This window comes from Microtus oregoni, unplaced genomic scaffold (assembly GCF_018167655.1).
Source record: "Microtus oregoni isolate MIOR12 unplaced genomic scaffold, Mior012 000005F_ref0000423, whole genome shotgun sequence".
Lineage (NCBI taxonomy): Eukaryota > Metazoa > Chordata > Mammalia > Rodentia > Cricetidae > Microtus > Microtus oregoni.
The window spans coordinates 27,780,905-27,786,100 of NW_024543064.1; positions in this window are offsets into that span (position 1 = coordinate 27,780,905).

Here is a 5,196-nt window from a genome sequence, read left to right on the forward strand (position 1 = left end):
CCAGAGGCCAGCTAGAAATGCCTCCTTCTTGAAAGAAGCCTGCGCTGTATACTGAACTGATGTTTTCACAGGAAGTGGAGAATCCTGACCTCATTTTCATCTTGTCATGGGTGTCAGATGGGTAAACAGCAGTTGCTTCTAAAGAAGAATTTTCCACTGTAGTATGAGGACCACCAGCATCAGAATTACATGGGGAAGTGGCTTCGAAATGCAGCCTCTTGAGCCTCTCCCCAGAGCTTTCCTTGCTCCACAGGATTGGAAATAGGGGCTCAAAAGTAAAATAATCTACTTTTGTTTTTATTTTTTGTTTTTGGTGTTTTGAGACAGGGTTTCTCTGTGTAACAGCCCTGGCTGTCCTGGAACTTGCTTTGTAGACCAGGCTGGCCTTGAACTCCCAAAGCTCAGTTTGCCTCTGCCTCCCAAGTGCTGGAATTAAATGTAAATGCGCGTGCCACCACCACCACCACCCGGCAATAATCTGCTTTTTAATGATTTATTTTTTCCTCCAGCACTAGGGTCAACTAGGTCACCTACATGCTAGGAAAGTGTGCTACCACTAAGTGACGTGCTCATGCCTTAGTGACCCTAGCGATTGCTTTGGTGACACTAGGAATTGAACCTAGGGCCTCACCTAGGTTACCATGCTAGGTAAACACTCTACTACTAAGCTATATTCCCAGACCCCCTAGTGATTCTTGTATACACAGAAATTTTAATCTTTTTGCTGTTATTGTTTTGCTGATACTGGATTTCATAAAGCCCAGGCTGGCCTCAAACTTGGCTTGTAACTGAGGATGACCTGGAACTTCTGGTTCTCCTGTATCCACCTCCCGAGCTCTGTGATTAAGCGGTGGTTTCTGCAGTCCTGGTTATGCAGTGCCCGCATAAACGCCTGGTTCTACAGTGCCAGGGATCAGATACAGGACTCTGTGTGCTGGCCAAGCACTCCACCAACAGCTACATGCCCAACCCCACACAGAAGTCTTAGCCCTGAAAAGCAAACTCTTCCCTAAAAGTCACCCTGGGGCTCTCTGATGATCTGACCAGAAGCTGGCTCACGAAGTCCTGGTTTCCTTTTCACATTCTTGCATCCTCTTCATTTTCTCAAGCAGAGCCAAGGTGAGGAAGGCTGGCGTGGGCTCTGTTGCTCTCTGAAAACACATCTTGGCTCTGCCCCAAGTGTCTGTATTCCTGTTGCAGCCCAGGGTCCTTGTCCTTTGGAGATGCTCCATTACAAGGCCATCAGCTCTTAATTAGGGCCAGCTTGTTGGCTTATGATTCTCAGTTGAACGGCCACAGAGATTTCTCGTGTGTCCTCGTTAGGTTCCTCACCAGCGGCAGATTCCCGTCTGCTGGGGCAAACATTGCACCCTGTGAGGGTGGGGGTGCCGCAGGCAGAATCCCAGAAGTCAGAGGGCTGAAGCAGAAAGATGGCTGTGAATTCACAGCCAGCCTGAGCTACATAGGGAGATCAGGTGCCACAGGCCTGTAATCCCAGAAGTCAGAGGGCTGAAGCAGGAAGATGGCTGTGAATTCACAGCCAGCCTGAGCTACATAGGGAGATCAGGTGCCACAGGCCTGTAATCCCAGAAGTCAGAGGGCTGAAGCAGGAAGATGGCTGTGAATTCACAGCCAGCCTGAGCTACACAGGGAGATCAGGTGCCACAGGCCTGTAATCCCAGAAGTCAGAGGGCTGAAGCAGGAAGATGGCTGTGAATTCACAGCCAGCCTGAGCTACATAGGGAGATCAGGTGCCACAGGCCTGTAATCCCAGAAGTCAGAGGGCTGAAGCAGGAAGATGGCTGTGAATTCACAGCCAGCCTGAGCTACATAGGGAGATCAGGTGCCACAGGCCTGTAATCCCAGAAGTCAGAGGGCTGAAGCAGGAAGATGGCTGTGAATTCACAGCCAGCCTGAGCTACATAGGGAGATCAGGTGCCACAGGCCTGTAATCCCAGAAGTCAGAGGGCTGAAGCAGGAAGATGGCTGTGAATTCACAGCCAGCCTGAGCTACATAGGGAGATCAGGTGCCACAGGCCTGTAATCCCAGAAGTCAGAGGGCTGAAGCAGGAAGATGGCTGTGAATTCACAGCCAGCCTGAGCTACATAGGGAGATCAGGTGCCACAGGCCTGTAATCCCAGAAGTCAGAGGGCTGAAGCAGGAAGATGGCTATGAATTCACAGCCAGCCTGAGCTACATAGGGAGATCAGGTGCCACAGGCCTGTAATCCCACAAGTCAGAGGGCTGAAGCAGGAAGATGGCTGTGAATTCGTGACCATCCTGAGCTACACAGAGAGAACTTATCTTCAAGCAAACACACAAAAAGAGAAATGGAGACGAAGTTCAAGCAGTAGATAGAGTGTTCGCTTAGCACGTGCAAAGCCCCAGGTTCCACCCTCAGCACTACATAAAGCCTGGCGTGTTACTGTGTGTGCCTGTGATTTCACACTTAGGAGAGTCAGGGGTTCAAGGGTCATTCTGAGGCCATTCTGGCACGCATAAGACTCTGCTTAAAAACAATCAAACAAACACGCCAGACTCTAGAGTTACTCCACTCAATGCAAAAACGGTCCAAGTGCCAAAATAGGAGGTGCCAAAGCAAAGGATTCTTCATGTGGCTTCAGTGGGGTTTGATTGCTTTGTTTCATCTATAGAAAACAAACAACCAAACAAACTCTATTATATACAATCTGAACCGTTAACCAGAAAACATCACTTAAAGTTAGGGCTTCACTGGTCAAATCATCCTCCATTTCTTCCTTTAAAAAAAATAGGATTTACAGCTCGGCTGGTGGCACACACCTTTAATCCCAGTAGAGGGAGGCAGTGGCTGGTGGGTCTCTGTGAGTTCAAGGCCAGCCTGACAAGCGCAGGGTTAGGTGCACGTACCCTTCCAGTGCATGCAGTACCCACGGAGACCAGACGGGGGCATCAGATCTCCTGGAACTGAAATTACAGATGGTTGGGAGCTACCTGGGAACCAAGTCCCAGTCCTCTGCCAGAGCACCAAGTGCTTTTATTAACCAACTGCCGGCCCATCTCTCTAGCCCCATGCCTCCACTTTGAATTTAAAATGTCTAAGAAGCTTTTAGACAAGGACACAGCAAGCTGGCTCCCTATGAGAAGTGATGGAAAGACTGATACTCTCTCTGTTGGCATTGCTCAAATTTCAGGGTTAAGAAGGTCTTCAGAAAGGTCCCTAGATTAAGCTTTGGAAAAACAAACAGAGGCCCTTTGGGAGCCTATGCTGGGTCTCTGTATTTCCCAGCTGCTTAAGAACAACCTGAGGGCTGGAGAGATGGCTCAGTGGTTAAGAGCATTGCCTGCTCTTACAAAGGTCCTGAGTTCAATTCCCAGCAACCACATGGTGGCTCACAACCATCTGGAATGAGGTCTGGTGCCCTCTTCTGGTCTGCAGACATACACACAGACAGAATATTGTATACATAATAAATAAATAAATATTAAAAAAAAAAGAACAACCTGAGATGCACTTAACCTAAGATGCCTTTAACAGCCTTTTGTTCCCAGCCTGGTTTAGCTAACTCAGAGCCGCTGCACCCAGAGTGCACACTGATGTGGGAATTGGAAGTCTACTTCCAAACTGTAGATAACTGTTAAGATCCAAGCAGGCTGGAGGCCCATATTAAGTCATCTCTCCAGGATCAGTGCATTTCTTATTATATTTGATATCTATCTGTCCAGTCAGTGATCCTTTAGAGTTTTAAGCTGTTAGACTAAATCTCTGTGTAATTCTTCCCCTTCCCCCTTTTCCTTAGGAAAATGCGTTTTAAAAAATGACCACCAGGTTCTTTGGCTTATTCCCCAAATATTGTCACACTGAAGAGTCGGAGTGTCCCAGGAAACCCTATCAGACGGTCAGGTCTACCCTTAGGACAGCTCCTCTCCCAAAAGACACTAGATTTCTGTGACCTCCTGCATCCCGTTTGCTGCTGTGTCTGGTCTAGATGGGGGACAGAACCTTAACTGCAAAGTAGAGACTTGCAGGCAAAACGTTAATGTGAATAACTTCTCAAGCAGCAGATGAGAAGGTGGTCCAACCCTAATCTGTATTGTTTTCACTTATTTTTTTTCGGTGTATATGTGTGGTGTGGGGTTGGGGTGTGCTGTTTGCATATGTAACAGTGGGTGTTTGTGCACACATGTGCGCATGCTCTGTGGAGACCTCCTGGTTGACCTAAGAGCTAACTGGGATGTCTATTAACATATCAAAATGATGTTGACCAGGTCTCCCAGCATGCACTGCTCATCACCTGTGACCCTTCCCAGCACTCCCCACTGCACCCCCTTTCTTAACCACCTCCTTTCCAAGGACTGGGCTTCCGTTTTCCTTACCCCAGCACGTTCCCTGTATAACTCAGCCATTTTGGCTATACCAGTCTCTGGCTGGTCTCTTAGCCTGAGCCTCCTCTCTTGGTCTCCCTCCCTCTCTGTCCTCCCATGGTTCAGTTTAGTCTGCTGGCCATGTTCAGCCTGGGCTCTTCCATCTGCCTGCTTTCTCCATTACATCTACAGTAAAAATCTCCACACTTTAAGAACAGCTGGAATAAAAAGCACCACCACATCTGGCCCTTGCGTAACTTGTGTAAAGAGCCTCATTAGAAAATGGTCATAGCTGGATGTGGTGGCGCATGCCTTTAATCCCAGCACTTAGAAGGCAGAGGCAGGTGAATCTCTGTGAGTTTGAGGTCAGCCTGGTCTACAAGGTGAGTTCCAGGACAGCTAGGGCTGTTACACAGAGAAACCCTATCTTAAAAAATCAAAAAAAGGCCGGGCGGTGGTGGCGCACACCTTTAATCCCAGCACTTGGGAGGCAGAGGCAGGCGGATCTTTGTGAGTTCGAGACCAGCCTGGTCTACAAGAGCTAGTTCCAGGACAGGCTCCAAAACCACAGAGAAACCCTGTCTCGAAAAACTTAAAAAAAAAAAAATCAAAAAAAGAAAAGAAAAGAAAATGATCATGCCTTCTTCATCTTTGAGAAAAAAGGCTATCCTTTTAATATACTAATATATCTTATGAACCAGGATAAAGGAACTTGGTAGTAACTTTTTAAAAAAATATTTATTTATTTACTTATTATGTATACAATATTCTGTTTGTGTGTATGCCTGCAGGCCAGAAGAGGGCACCAGACCTCATTCCAGATGGTTGTGAGCCACCATGTGGTTGCTGGG